The sequence below is a fragment of the Triturus cristatus genome, chromosome 2_1 (genome assembly GCF_964204655.1).
Source record: "Triturus cristatus chromosome 2_1, aTriCri1.1, whole genome shotgun sequence".
Lineage (NCBI taxonomy): Eukaryota > Metazoa > Chordata > Amphibia > Caudata > Salamandridae > Triturus > Triturus cristatus.
In genome coordinates this window covers 864,270,534-864,286,719 of record NC_140581.1, presented here as the reverse complement: position 1 = coordinate 864,286,719, position 16,186 = coordinate 864,270,534, and the positions used below count along the sequence as shown (strand labels likewise).

Genomic DNA, 16,186 nt, shown 5'->3' with positions numbered 1-16,186 from the left:
ACGGTCCTTCATTGGAAGCAGCTCCTCCCTCTTAATTATGAGGATGCTTTTGGTACTTCTGCACAGTCTGAAGCTTCACTGGAAATCATTTAGGTGGCTGTCTGATTCAAACGAGGTGAGATTGTGGCAGGTGTGTATTTGGAGTGAAACACATGCCCCAATGCTCCAGTGGCCTTGTTTTTCATTCCACCACAAGAGGTCTCTTCACCAGACTGAGAGGAAGCACTGCATGAAGGGTTCTATGAATTAACTAAGTTAACTCTGGTTATATAGCATTGCAACAGTCATTCCACTGCTTGCTTGGCCAATGTTCAAACTTCCTTCCCCACTTCATCTTCCATTGACTACACTTGCCCGCCAACAGGAATGCCAAACTATTAGCGTGTTGCCAATTGCCACTGCCCGGGGTTGTAGATTATGGGTGTCAGTAGGAAGCATCTGTAAGGTGTGCAGGTGTGAAGCTGAATATGGCCAGATATCTGACTCATCTCTCCCACTGGCCAAATGACCTTGAACCTTCCTACCATGCCCATGTCCTGGGGCAGCCTCTTCCAAAGCACTTGACCTTGCCAGGAGGGCAGTGGTCCAGAATGGGTCATCCTGAAGACGGAGACCTCTCAACTGATGCCACTGCTCACCTTTGTTGAATGTGACCCCACATTGTCTGCCTCATTGCCTTGTCCCTAGGCACAGGACTCCGATTATGTCCTGCAGCCAAGGGAATGACTTGAAAGATGTGCCATCGTAATCAGGCTGGGATCACCAGACCTGCAGGATCCCATTAAATTCATTCAACTAAAGGGTAGATATTGGAGGAAGCTCAGCACCTATGATGATCCCTAATAGATTATAAGGAACCAATGCTGGATCCACAGTGTCCAAAAGGAAAGTAACCAGGAAGTCTGGTGTGGGATTTGGAATGTGGGTGAAGCGTTAAACAGCCAGGAGTGGGGAGGGCAGGGTGCATTGTGGCTGGTGAGGGCAGGCAAAGGCTGGTTAAGGATTAGTAAGGTGGGAGAAGGAGAGACAAAGGGAGTGCAAGAGGTGTGTGGAGAGAGGTGCAAGACAGAATATGAGGAATAGAGGGCAGCGGTATGCTCGGCAGGGAGATAGTTTAAGGAGCAGATAACTCACTATTAAGACATGGTGGCGGCTATAGGAAAGCAGAGAGTTGAACACTGTTGTAATCAGACTCATTCAGTCATTCATATAAGGGTACAGATTGCTCTTGGTGCCCACTATGACTACAGGAGTATGCCTGACGAAGGCCCTTGGCTGTTATTAGAGCTGAGCTTGGCCAGTAACGACTGCCAGGAGCAGCCGTTCAGCACATCTGCAGATATGGAGAACTCTTGCACTGAGCAGAGAGATTATGGAATGTCCTGGCCTTAGTTTTATCTCTACTTCCCTATAAATCAAAAGACTGCAATAACATTTGTTGCTACAGAATCCCCACATTACATGCATATCTTGAAGTAATGTTGTGCGTGAAGTTATGGTTTCCCTCATTCCCCAAGTTATTGGGGTAAAGACGCATAGCACCTGCTTTCTAACTTGATACCATGTTAATGTTGTCTTATGCTGGAAGGAGGTCGATGAAGAGAGCTGTGAATATTTAGCACGAGACCCACCAGCCGTCATGCAGCTAACCTCCTTTCATGAAAAATCTGGCAGGACAATAGATTGAATACCTGGCCTATCAGGATCGTGCATAGGGCTACTCCCCTTTTCATTTACAGTGGACCGCTGAATCAAGTACACCACTCCCCCACAATATCTACAATGGCAGCTCAAAATATATAACTACCCTACTCCCTCACAGTCACTCACCCATCATAAATTCACAGAGCAGCCTACAGGAGTAGGCACACTCACTGTCCCCGAGGCTGTCCCTCGAGCATGCACCTCCACTCCAATTTTTCCTTAGCTAGGGATTCCGAGAGGTGCCGCATGCTGCAAAGTACACTTTGCTTCTTCCAAGTGACTCTCCACATTGAATGGCCTCATTACAGCCATCCTATGTTCAACTAAAGGGAAGCCAGAAGGATATCAATGTGCAATCAACTGGAGCAACATGGAGCAGATCTCTGCATAAGGTCTGCTTTAACTTATGCCCAATGCAACCCCATGCTTCCACCCCACCTTGATCCCCTCTACTCCCAATTTTACTCCAGACTCGCACTGATTCAATTCATTGTCCACATCCACCATTCACTTTAGTGCCTAAAGGGGCCACAAACTCCACCTAACTGGGACACAAAGGGCAACATCACAAGCCAGAGTAAAGAGCTAAAGTAGGCCACTAAATAAATGAACGCTCAAGAAGGAAATTACTCTGAATTCTACCATAAAAAGATGATTGCAAAGAGGCATGAAACACCCCTGCTGGAATAGCAATCATACAGACTGTCCCAGAGATTTGCGATCTTTGAAAACACCGGAATAGATAATGCACTGAAATCGTGGAAGACAACGCAGATTGTGAGACAAGAACAGATCGACACTCAGACAGTTTAAATCAATTACATTTGGACAGCTACCTGAGAAACACTGGGACAGGAAACCACACTGGCAGATAGGGCAGAAGCTAAGAGACAGTGGTTCAGAAAGTACACCAGGCTTAGTACAAAGAAGATACTGGATCATTCACGTTTTAAATGGACCAACTCACAGGGAAAGCCACCTTTTGTGAGTAGAGTTAGGCTGACAGGAATCACACACACCAAAGTAGCAAATTAAAGTACTTCACTTGAAACATCACAGACACTCAGCCAGGGAGCACACTGCCAATGAGGACCACAGATTTGGACACCACTCATTATATAGTCTGAGCGACCCTCTCATTGTGACAGGATGACACAAACACTGATACGCAGACTGTAAACCGGAACAGGGGTTGTCTAATGGAATATCGCTATTAAAAAATATCATGTGGACAGAAGATTGTGTCAAAAAGATCGAGGACCAAAATATCGCGAAGGTAAGTGCAAATAGGTAAGTAGAGAGTTACTACTCTTAACTCCACGCCTTAAACATATCGTCACGGTACATATATTTGCAGTTAAGTATAGTAACCCATAGAAAATTAATTTTGCAATATTTGTGTTCTCCATATTCTTCACACAATATGTTTACCTCAATATTTTGTCCAAACACCAGAACAAGAGAATCCATACACTGACTGGAATCCCTTCAAATTGTTCCATGATATATGTCTCAAAGCAGGAAAGCACACACTGGCAGAAAATCATGTGGACCAGGAAAGGGAACACACAGATACTGTAACAGCACACTGTGGGATGCTGGGACTGATGCCAGGACAGCAAATATTTCAACAGTAACAGATAGTGGAACAGAGGAGACTTAACAATGGATCCAGGAGGTGACATGGGGACAGGAACCATACTGACACTGGGAATAGGAGACACCAATCCTGGAACGGGAAAACACGAACACTGGTAACTGGAAACACACGTGCTTGGACATAATGAGTGCATTTCATGGAGAATCCAAAATCAGGAAAGAAAGGGCACAAGTATGGGAACAAAGAACACAGTAGCACTGGCACATAAGAACATTTAAAGTGGGATGGAAAAACAGTCCAGCTGATATGAGTCACGAGTTACCAGACAAGGATACTTATGCCTGCTACTGAAACACAAGACACACTAATTACTTTCGCACAGTATTTGGTTTGAAGATGCAAGACCCGGCCTCCCGAATCCTCTTTAATACCCACTGGGAAAAAGGCCACAACCTGCAGTTTGCACACCAAGTATCAAAAGATGTTGTTTGGCACACAGTAACTGGTAAACGAGACTCTCTTCAAAAGCATTTGAATTAGATGCAAGGTCCACAAAATGACTAAAATTCCTCCCAAAATTCCCTTTTTCTAGAAAAATACAAAAGCTACCAGACAGTGGTCTGCATACTTAAGACTGGAAGGTTTTGGAACAGGTTAACAGGCCAGCACTGTGTCAGGAGATACAGAGATGTTGGACAGGGTGACACTGTCACACCTCCACTGAAACCAGTGACTTACTGATCAACTTCAGAGTGGAAGGTCACTAGAAACGATGCCCTATGGCAATTGCTGATGAACATCCTCTGTCACCAGGCATGGTATGCTCTAAACAAGCACTGCCAAAGCCAATAGGTTTTGCCTATTCAAGATCTATTGGTCTTTTCAATGTTTTTTAGAACAGAAAAATGCTATGACCAGGCCAGCATTGACCCTGTCATAGTGTTTTTTTTCCTTTATGCCATGTTGCACAGTAGCCCGCACTGCTGTGCAATATGTGTAAAAACAGCGTAGGGGTGGTGGTGGTGGTTCAAGCAACAAGGGCGGCAAATGGGGCAGGGGGTGGGGAACAAAACAAATAGCGGGAGGAGGGCAGGGGGAATCAACACAAGTGTGTTATGGGAGAGGGTGGGGGTAGGGAAACTGTACAGTACCTAGCACTCTTACAGAGTGCATTGCATCAGGTAAAAAGAAAAGTACCTGGAACAGCACGCGGCCAGTGGAAGGGCACTGGCTGCAAACAGGAAGCAGTGACAGGTCCATGCTCCATGGCGTGGGAAAAGCCCCAGGAAGAACGCAGGAGGAGGTGAGCAGTCAGCAGGGAGATGGAGGTGAGACCAGTAAGAAGCAAGGATACAAGAGTATTGTGAAAGTCAACCAATGGTAAGCATTAGTAAGTAATAGGGGGCTCTTACCCCGCTTTTAATCTTTTTTAAATAGCTTTTACTGACAGCTCATGCGTGCTGTAGGCAGAACTAAAAAGGGACAACACTGATTGCAAAATTAATTGATCAAAAGCATCAGGGTGAGAAGGAAGAGCACAATAACGCTCATCCTGTTCCCTGTAGATCCTCCCCTGGGAAAATCCCACAAACCAAAGTCTGGATACCCACGACGACTGGAAGACAGTGACGGGCAACTGGGACTGAACTCAATGGACACTGATCCCACTGACGGAAGAATCAGGAAAGTGGAAAAATCTTGCTTAACCAATGAAGCCCCATTATGGTTAAAAACACACAACCTGGAGAAGAGACGATCCACAGAGAGGCTGCAGCCAGCCCCAAGAGGCCATGCCAGAAGTTGGCTAAAACTGTGACGTACAATACATGCATGATAGCTTACCAAACTTAATATATTGGATCAGCAGACATTTTGCGAGAGGTAAGTGTGGTTTTTAAAACCGTTCAAAATACACTGCTTGTTAAAAAGAAATCTTGCAAACATGACTCAATGTTAAAGAGTATAGACCCTCCTTCAGGACTCTGACTTGTCTAAAGCACGAGCATTTTGGGTTTCATCCAAGGTAACAAAATAACTTCTTAGAAGCAGACTGTCCTTTCACCTCGAGGCAGGCCATCATGGACTCTGCATGACATCTTCTGAGAAACAAGAAGCCCCTGTTCGTACCGAAATGGCTCTGCTTGAAAAAGAGAGGAAGAGGGGGGCACGATCTCCATTACCAGCCTCTACCCCATGGGAAAACACTCTGCAGCTGCAGACAGAAGGTTCAGTCACAGAGGCCTGGGCGTGCTTTCCAAGAAAGGGAAGATAAACAGGTCTTCGTCTTATCTCTATCAGCAGTCCAGGGTGTGGGGTACCGGTTGTCCCAGGAGCCCTAGCTGAACGGCAGATGTCTGCAGGGCATTGCCCTTGGGGGCAACAAGACGACAGAGCAAAATGACACGCGTAAGGCTGGATCCAGTGTTAAAGAACAAGTCAATACTTTTAATTCATCAGTCCTCTATGGAGGGAAATTAAGTGAATCAGGAGGACGCCCAACTTTAATAATCTCAGTTTCGAAGCGCCTTGCATGCACCAGTGGAGGTGCTGAAAGTGTGGCACAGTGCAAGGGGATTTCCGCCAGTCTGCATGCAAAGGCGCTTATATGGTTTAGTATACACATGGGTAGTTACATTTTTGTGTACACAAATGACTATCCCCGCCAGACTTCACTGAAAAGTGAGAAGCGTGTGCTTGCTTTGTGAGAGAAACTAAGATGGTTCTTTTACCGAGTTGAATAGGAATTATTGAACATTGCGATGCCTTCGTGGGGCTGCATGCCGGGCAATCAGACAGCTTGGATATTGGACTGGAAGCATGCTGTGTGCGCGAGCATGCATGTATGAATACGGTGTCACTGTGTGTATGCAACAGTGCATCTGAGCTTTGTTTGTGTGTCTGGTTATGTGTGCTTCTGCACTAGTGTTTTATAGATCCCTGAATGAGACAGCCAGTCGCAGTTCTTGCAGGTTAGTAATTGGGTGGGATCTATCAATCTATCAGTGTTTGTAGAGCGTGCCAAACACCCCGAGGGGTATCCAGGCGCTGCGTGGGGAGGGGCTACTCGAGCCAGGTTTTGAGGCCACGCCTGAATTCGGCAAGGGAGGCAGAGATTCGTAGGTGGGTGGGGAGGTCGATCCGTGTCTTGCCAGGAAGGTGGGAGAAGGAGCATCCTCGGGCTCGAGTACGATCAGGGCACAAGTCCTAAACAAGCGTTGGCATAGCCAATAGGTCTCGCCTTTGGGACCTTATAAGGGTTTAGCCATGCAACAGTTGCATAACTAAATACTTATAAGGTCCCAAAAGCGAGACCTATTGGCTATGCAAAGCGGCCGTGAAAGTGATCGCGATCAGGCCGCCACGAAAGTGAAAGTAATCGCGGTAAAGTGCGGCACGCGCGCCCGCGCACATGCACTGTAGCTCTAGGCTGGCCTGGTAGCACTTTTTGGAGCCCTCTCAATAAGTCTCGCCAGACCAGCGCATGCGCTGGGTCAGGCGAGGTCTAAAAACAGAAGTGGGGGGACGCTCACGTCACGACAGGAAGTGACATCACAAAAGGTGGCTTCCCTCGCTCACCCCTTAGATGCGATTGCACCAGAGAAGCCAGCGCGTGAGCAGCATTCTGAGTGAGCTCCGATCTCGCCCCAGAGAGGCCAAAAAGTGAATGTGTGGCTCCATTTGCTCCAGTTATCGAGCTCCCGGTAAAATAAGTGGGGGGACGCCGTCCACCCGCGTGGTACCCTGACTCGAGCCCTGAGTAGATGGATGCTGGGGAAGGTGGCGAGGGCCAGGGAAACCGACCGCAGGTGTCGAGTGGGATGGTAGAAGGCCAGGCTGTTGTTCAGGTGCAACTGTGTACCACCTAGTCACTGTGTGGTGTGTTACATGTGCAGTGTCTCACCATGGCATTATGAGATGATTTTTACTCTCAATGTTGTTTGCAGTGGAGAACATTATCACAGCAGACATACCTGCACACAATTTAGATAATGTACACGCATTTGTTGCCAATGGCCTGGTTCCCTTTGGGAGTCCTCATTATATGAAATGTCAATGCCGGATTTACGCATTGCTTGTTACAAGGGAGGGAGCTAGGAGAGTGCCCACCTGGTTTGGCAGTTTAGTAAAGCGAGGCAGAGGAAACTAAGTGATCTTTGTCACGAAATTTAAATTTGGTCAAGGGGTGAAACCCGAGTTAGAGATGAGGTTTCATGGTTCACAGGATCAATTTGCCAACATCAGAGGGTAGCTCAGATGAACCCTCCTGATAGAAGAGACCAGTGCACGGATGTTCTGCATCAATTTTCTTGGCCTGACCGTGTTTCTTGACATAGAACCTAAAGAGCTTGAATTTGCGGTTGGGGCTTACATTAATGGCCCTGTGAAGTTGACTAGTTCACTATTCAGTAATGGAGATTTTTCTAGCCTGTGCAGAGAAAATCAACATATTAAAAAACTTGGAAGAGAAAAGAAATTCTAGATTTTATTCAAGAGCAGGAGACGGATATTACATGCCGTCCACACCACCAGTGACAGAGCTTGCTCCAGAAGTTACCCAAAGGCTTCAACCTTAAAACAGGTCAAGGTGTGACTTGATATTAAACATGTTGCTACCTCAAACACAAGAACAGGTGCACCAAAGCACCAATCTTCTATGTTTTGCTGAATTATAAAACAGAAGAAAAAGAAGTCAACAAGGCTCTGAAAAATAACCGGAAAAGAATACTAGCAACAAACACAGAGTGCTCATTCATATCCTAATGGCATCTCACCTAAGGAGGTTCAATTAGCCGGAGTGGGGTTTCGGTTCGCAATGTTTACATGTGCCTTGTATACTGTACAATTTATATACCTTGGCTGGAACATGCTGTTTGTGTGGGTCGCCGCTGGTGGTTATTGATTTAAGTCTGATTGTACTTTTGCAATGTCGTGTTTATAGAGGTTGGCATGGTGAAAAGGAACAATGTATGGGTTTGTTCTTTTGTTGGGAGGTTTTGCTAAGTGCACATCCGGTCCGTTCAGGCGTCACTGCTTGTTATGGAGGAGGGACGTCATAAGATATCGGTAAATGTTTTCACAGAGACTTTTGGAGTTTTAAATACAGATTTGTGGCCTGCACATTACATCTGGCTGAATTGTGCTGTGCAGGACAAACACGTCATACATCATTTCACATGGGTACATTTAAGAGCAACCTAGAATAGCAGCACTGTATTTTTTAACAGAATGTTGAATTACATTTGTTCATTTAATTGCTTGCCATGTTAATTTTTCTGCATTTTTATAGTGCTCACGCTCCCGTTTGGCTCCATCTAAGCGCTTACAATGGGAGGGGTGACATGCAGACTGGAGGGAAGCACATCAGGCAGAACATAAAGGCAAATTATGTACTGATTGGGCTTAGTGCTGGGCAGAAGAGGCGGCTTTTCAGTTTTTTAAAACCTTTATAAATACTTTGAGTTTGAGTGCCCTTGTGGGGACTGCAATATTCATCACTACTGCTAAAATCCAATGTTCCAGGGCTAGGACTTTAATGAGTGTGATACATTTTGCCTATTACAACTTTTGCTTGTTGACCTGGGGACTAATGTGGATTTTGATGCTTTCCACAAGAAGCTCCGCATGTCCCGGTGTTCCTCAGGCATTTTCTCCCAGCAGGTTTGACCTGCTGAGATTTACTCAGGGGCATGGGGTGCGGACTTTATTGCACCTGGTAATTACTGCTTACTGTAAACTCCAACTCACTTGCCATTACGACCCCTTCATAAAAAACAGGCATGTGGGAGGCGATTGTTACTACCAGAGCACTCATAATCCAGGCCAAAGTCTGCCTTGAAGGGCAGGGCCAGAATGAGGAAGTTCCACAGAGATGAGCCTTGTGAGTGAAATGACCATGGGTCTGGTTTGTGGGCCAGGAGACAGATGCTTCAAGGACAGGAGTGCTGTCATGGAAGACACAGGTTTATGCTTTTCACCCTTTTATTTATTCGTAGATTTTTGAGCGCACGAATCATCCTCAAGGGGATCTCTCTGCGCATGTGCAGTCCACACTGGTCAGAGTTCGATGATAATATTAAAGATTAAACAACCATGTTTTCTGAGGTTTCTTAAAAGAAGGTAGGTCTGAACAATAACGTAGCTGGAGGGGTAACTGGTTACAGTGTTTGGGGGTTAAAAAAAGAAAAGGAGCGGCTTCCATCTCTAGCTGTACGAATACGACTAGGACATAATAGCAGTAGCCTGCTAGATCTAAATTGGCGAGCCGGGATATATGGCTGCAGCTTGTTTTTGAGACTTCACTGACCATTTCCAAGCAAAGATTTGAAAACCAAACAAAGAAGTTTAAAAGGAGCACTTTTTTTTTAGGAAGCCAATGAAGGGAGTGTAATAAAGGTTCGGAAGGAGACAGAGGAGGAAGGTTGCTGACCAGGAGGGCCGCCGTTTTCTTCACCACCTGAAGTCTGGAGAAAAGGCCTTCATGCATTGTGACCAAAAGGGAGTTCCCATAGCCCAGGCGACTCACTATCAATACCTGGCCCAGGGTTTTCCTGGTTTACAAAACAACCCAATAAAAAGTCTTTTCCGAGCATGCACATCACCCCAAAACATGTCCCAGAGATAGAATGACATGCTCATCCATGGAAAGGTTGTCATCACAGACTAGTAAATAATAAGTAAAATGGGCTTGATGCGGTCAGGTGTTTTCAATCCAAATCTGCAGCTGGCTATGTGATTTCTAGCATGTTGGCAGGGAGGCTAAGAATTAAACCACTGAAAGAGTCACTGCGGCAGAGGACCCCTGCGAGGACCTAGGCTATCCGGTGCAGTAGATACAACACCACACATCATCCCAAAAAGAGGTGGCCGCGTGCTGCCGGAGCCAGGCTTCTCATATGTGCAGGGTGAGTGTGCAGGTAAAGAGGGGCACCCAGAGTGGAAGGCCAGGTGACCTGGAGGGCCCCAAGGTGCTTAACATATAAGAATGGATTGATCACTCTGGATACAAGGTGCCCGGGCATTTAAGCACTTCTACATCCAATTCTACATTAGTGGAGCAATCCACTCTCGGTCGGTATATGCAGCACAGTATCATGAGCATATGTTTGGAACCCGATGATGCTGGCGTTATTTTTGGTTTCTGTTGTATGGAAACTGCGTTTTGTCATTGTTGGCATATGGAGGTAAAACAACGGCAGTGTTGCAGAGGGGTATATTAAACACAACATACAAGTATTAAAACACACATTCCTCCTAATCAGAATCATTCCCTTTGGTTTTTTTTTTAGCAGAGTTTTATATAGCGCAAACTTGACCCAAATCCAATCAGGTATCAGAGCGCTTTACATAGCACCAGTTAGGTTACATGAGGACACACATTCATTTTTTTGTTAGGCACGGGGAGATTAAGTGATTTGCCCAGGAGGTTTAGCGTTGTTACCGAGACTCAAACCCAGTTCCCCCAGGTCCGAGGTCGAGCGCCCTAACCGTTAGGCCAATTCCTCTCCCTGGTGTCTCTATGTTGATTTCACATACAGAAACCATGTGATGACTTTATAAAGTGAGTCCGGGCATGCCTCGCTCATCCCTTCCTTGCAAGGCAGCGTGTCCTACATGAAGAGACAGGGAGACTGAACCATTCCAAAAAAACACAAGTGGAAGAGGACAAGTCATGGGGGCGATCCATGGGAGTCAAAAAATGAGAAAAAAGGTGGGACAAGCAGGAACCCATATGCAATTAGAAGAAATGTTTTTTAAAGGACAATGACAACTCGACAGATGCATGGGAGCAGGGATTGCGGTTTTCAGGCCCGAGGTTGTCCACAGAAACAGGAAATTATGGTCCAGATAAGGGGCTTACAGGGGAATAGATTTACCCCCTGTACCTTCTGTAGACTCCTCATAAGGCAGCTCTCTCATACAAGATCGGTCCTTAAACAGCCCAGACAACATAACGCTACATACCGTCTGTACTCACATACACTCAGATTTGATAAGTTTTGTGGGGTCTATGATTACCTGTGCCATGTTTACTTTGTTTTGCCTGCGGTTTCAGCAGGGGTTACAGTTTCATGCATGTACCAGTACTCCCCATATAATTTATGTTCAAAATGTATCCAGCGGGCCACGGCCCTTTATGTACCATGAAAACTCAATAAAATATGTTATAAAAAACATAAAAGACAATGGCAACAGCCAGTCACAAGCTGGAGGCAGGCTGTAAGCCCCCTCACTGAATACAGCAAGTCAAGAGACAGCGCACGCGCTGCTTAGGCTAGACCTAAAAAACGAAATGTGGTCACAAATACTGAACAAATGAGTCAGACTTGTGCATAAATAGCAAGTATTATTCCAAATTATTTAAAGACATGCACAGCTGGGGCACTGAGCGGTCAATTAGCTACAAAGGATGCTCCTACCACTGTGTGAATGCCACTTTCTGAAAGTTGTCCCTGTGGAAGCTGATGGGGCAGTTCATCTGACACATATATATTTATCTGCTGACATTGGTACCTGTACCTTATATACACTGGTAAGACTCACTCATGTTCCCGTTCTAGAGAGGGATTCCAAGTCACGCAGACAGGGTGCCTTGAGTCCTAATGGACGCAAGGAAAGTGGGTGCTCCCCTCTGTGTGAATAGTGTGAGGAAGCCATAATTGGGGTGCAGCCAGCCCCTTAAAGCCTTAGCCACCGGTGCCACTGCACTGGCTGCTCTGACAATAGCTGTGACCCTGTGAGGTTATTCCAACTAAGCTTGCCCATCTGACTAGTTCAAACTTGGGTTTCCTAATGAAATTAAATATAGAAAGCTGGGTTCAGAATAATATAGTGAGAAGCCAGTGCGTCTTCCTTCTAAGCTCTTAAAATCAAACCCTTCTGTGCTACACTGCCTATACAGCCTTGCCACCACATCAATGAAATCAATGGCAGCATTTGAGCATTGGGCGCTTAATATATACACACACACACACACATGATATGTGAGTGCTGATGCCCAAAGTTTTTAAACAGCCTGCCACTGGCACCATTGACTGCCAGGATTGCCAAATACCAAGGCTGTGTAGTCTTGAATCAACCTTGTGTCGCTTTCTTGCACCACCCTGTGCTTGTTGCCTCTATATATCACCATGTGTTCTTTTTCTTCCCTGTTCCCATCCTCAGTCACTGTTTTCCTATCTTTCTCTCCCTTGTTCTTTCCACGTTTACAGCCTTTTTCTTGCTCAAGCGCAAAGTATGATGATGAAAAACATGCCTCAGTCCTCAAAAGTGAGTGCCGGTGCCCACCACCTGAAAACACCGGCACAAATTAATCAGTGTGTATTTTGGGTGATTGCTGAATACATCTGTATTTTGACCACCTTAAAGCCAGTCCTTCTAGTAGACGTACATTTGAAAGTCCTTCTCCTGGGTGATAGTGGACACAGGAGGCCTGGGAGCCGATTAAGAAAGTGAAGCCGCCCTCGCTGTTGGCGCTGTGTCTCCGAGACAACAGCAATACATACATTCTCTCACGGCCAACAGTCGAGCTGCAGACGCCGTTGCTATGCTCGCTGTGCTAATCCACATGCCACGAGACAGTGCTTTTTGGGGGGTTTGTTTCTGCTGGGCGTGTCTTGTCTAGTCCATGGTATCCCTGGCGCTTGCTCTCTCGCCTCTCAAAGACCACCTACGGGTAGCTAATGACTCCCTTAGCTGGGGAGAGTTCCCTCGGACCTTGCACCCGCCAATCATTAGAGATAAAAATTACTATTGGCTATTAATTATTCAGACGATTGTCATGGCTGACAGAATTTTTGGTGGGAAGAAGGTAGGTGGCGCACGGAGTGCAATAAACAGATAGGCACAAACAGTCGTGCAGAAGGTACACAGCAAAACAAGTGAAAACATTCATCATCTGATTACAGAAGAATGGGCGTGTTCGTAATTTGAATGAGGTGTCTTCTACCGTTTGGGGATTTTCCCATAGGTCCACCGGGGTTATAGGTCGGTGCACGGGGAACTTCAGAGGTGGAATTTAGGTCTTCCTGGAGTAGACTTCGTCACCCCAAGTTTTCCTCTATGTAACGTGGATAACTATAATAAGGCAAGAGTAATTCCCAAAACAGCGTACCACAGAGAATCAGAAATCGAGCAAGTCTAAGGAACCCAAACGAGAGAGGCGGGACTTGGACGGGCTTCCGGTCTGTCCGTTCCCACCGCTGGCCACAGTTACCAAGCGAAACATTGCAGTTTTAGACTCTGCTCATCGAGACATAAATCGGCTAAGGCTCTGCGAATGGCACAGCTGATCCGATACATATGTGTGTTATAATAACCCCGACGCCCGGGCCCCACAGCTGCGCCACTGTTCTTCGGACAGATGCCCGGAAGCCGGGAAAGAATGGGCCTGACGGGGGGCAAGCACTGCGGTCTAGCTGTGGTTCATCTTCAAGTGAACAAGTGACTCCTTGAGATGAAATATGTATGGGCGGCAGGGCAAGAGCAGGACGCGGGGAGCGGTGGCAGCACGCGCGCAGCGGCCAGCAGGGCAGAAGGACGTTACTGAGGGCAGGGTCAGAAGACGGGCGCAGGTGGATGCACTCTGGGTGGGGGGGGGGGGGTGAGCAAGGGTGGCGGCACCCGGGTAGGGTATGGAGGCTGGACCCAGGGGCATGGGGATAAAAAGGGGCTAGGAGTTTGGCTGATGTGACTGTCCATGGTCGGTGTAGGCGACGGGCAATGGGGGCAGCCCAGCCCCCACGGAGGGGTAAGGACTGGCCAGCAGGGGTAAGTACAGAAGACAGCAGTCAAGGTAGCAGTGGAAACCTAGGGTCAAGGGTAGGTCTCAGAAACTTGGGTCATCATTTAACAGCTGCTACTTCCCTACTAACATGGATAGGTATTCCCCCTGATAGCGCTTAGAGACCTGCTGGTGATAATGCGCTCTATAAATATAAATTACAATACAATACAAGAGGCCAAAGCGGAGGATGTGCACTCGGTGAGGGCTGGGGCCGGAGTTGGGGTGGGGGGATGTCCGTTCCCAAGGCAAGGTGTAGGTGATGCACAGTGGGTTGTTGGACAGGAGCTGGGCAGTGGTGATAGTATCCAGGTGAGGGGTACAAGTTAAGTAAAGATCGCTCATGGCAGGTGTTAGAGAGGGAGACCAGTGATGGCATTCTGTGCAGTGGTAGAAGATGGGCAGGGAACATGTTTGGCACATAATGAGCAGGGTATCACTCAGGGCGAGGGAAGTAGCTGAAGCAGTGCCCGGGGTTGCCGAGAGGAGTTGGCAGTGCCACTCAGTGTAGAGATAACATATGGACAGTGGTGGCAGCACCCCCCCCCCCCCTCCCCCCTTGCAAAGAGGACGGGCTGCAAACAGCGCTGGCACCACCTAAAGCAGTGGGTAATGGTCGGTGGTGTCAGCCCCCAGCACCCAAAGCTCCGTGGCATCTCTCGCCACCTGCACCAAGGAATGACCCTGAAGTGCAACATCAGACCACCGAGTATTTTTTGGGCTAGGATTGCCGAGTGCCGAATCCGTGATCTCGGACCACAGCGAGAGTCGCCGCAGCAGGGCAGCGGAGCTAACTTGGATCTTACCTGTACAAGGGGGATCTTTCCTTCCTGTCCTTTCCGGGCCGGTCTGGAGCCCTGCTGCTGGGAGAGACGCAGCTTACCGCAGGCACCACATCCACCGCGCGCCTGGTCTCGTGCTTCGCCCTCCCCGGCGGCTGCGGTAGATTCCTCCCTTCTACTCTCCTTGAGCCAAGGGGCTCCGGTATCTCAACGCAACACCTACTGTACACACACTGCCTCCTCCCCGTGGCCTGCGGGGAGGGGCGGGGGTTAAACTGAATGGTAATCTGTCGTCACCAGGCTCCCACCCCCAAGGCGATGCGCGGGCGACAGAGACATACTGTACGGTGAATTCACACGCTCGGGCACAACACTGCGTGGCAGGAGAGGCAGCAGCTCCTCCAGGCCGCTTACCTGCCTAGGACCACACGACACAGACAGAGGGCACGTCTATGTTGTGGCAGGCGCCACGCACGCGTTAGGATGGATCAGCCACGCCCCTATTTGTCATTTCTGTCACGTCATGTACACGACAATCTCGTAAACATACACCTGCCTTGAAAGAAATTGCAATTTAGCAAACTAGAGTTGCAATTTTTATCTGTCATTATTCTCTGTGGCAGAAAGTGAACAGACAGCTATGTAAAATGTATACACCTGGAGCGTATACTCATTGACGCGAGTAGGAGATATCTGCAGAATGTATATTTGGTACCACCTTCTGTGGATCGACCCCCTCCTCAAAAGCTACGTAACAAGAGCATAAATTCCGTATTTCCATTTGTAGCAGGTGATGCATTTATTGTTCAAGGGAAAATGAGACAGTTCCGAAATAGTTATTGCTCAGAAATAGTTTGTGCAACGTAAAAAGTATTTCATTGTTTTCTACAAGCAATTCTGTGAGAAACTTCCAAATGCTGCAAGTTGCATATAGGGTAAAATGTTTCTAATGGCAGTAATTGCTTTTGTTTGATGCTATCTATTGGTTTTAGGTGTATTTGTATTTAATCAGTATAACTCTAATTTTTAACCATATGCTCTCCAATGTTCAGTATCCTATTTACCGCAACGGAATGCTGCCTCTTCTATGCATCATGCCACACGGGTCATGCTATCATAGCATAATGATCCTATTTTGATCAAATCCATGATGTCATGCTATAATGAGGTCTATTTTTCCTTAAAAAGGGAGAGGAAGCCAAGGATTCATTCTTGTTCCTTTTCTATGTCGTTGATCAAGGAGCTTGAACATGATTTGCTGGAGTGAGTAGGGCTTAGAAAGATGCTTATATCAAACTAGTATTTCTGATGGCCTTTCTA

General features: G+C 47.1%; 1 protein-coding gene across 1 annotated transcript in view; it reads right to left on the bottom strand.

Annotated features, from left to right (window-relative positions):
• Nucleotides 1–15,337, bottom strand: part of PIP5K1B (phosphatidylinositol-4-phosphate 5-kinase type 1 beta) — a 381,348-nt gene extending 366,011 nt beyond the window's left edge. The window contains exon 1 of the mRNA XM_085632982.1: nt 14,891–15,337. The gene's annotated coding sequence lies outside the window, so the exon portion shown is untranslated. The remainder of the gene's footprint in view (nt 1–14,890) is intronic.
• Nucleotides 15,338–16,186: the final 849 nt, after the last annotated feature.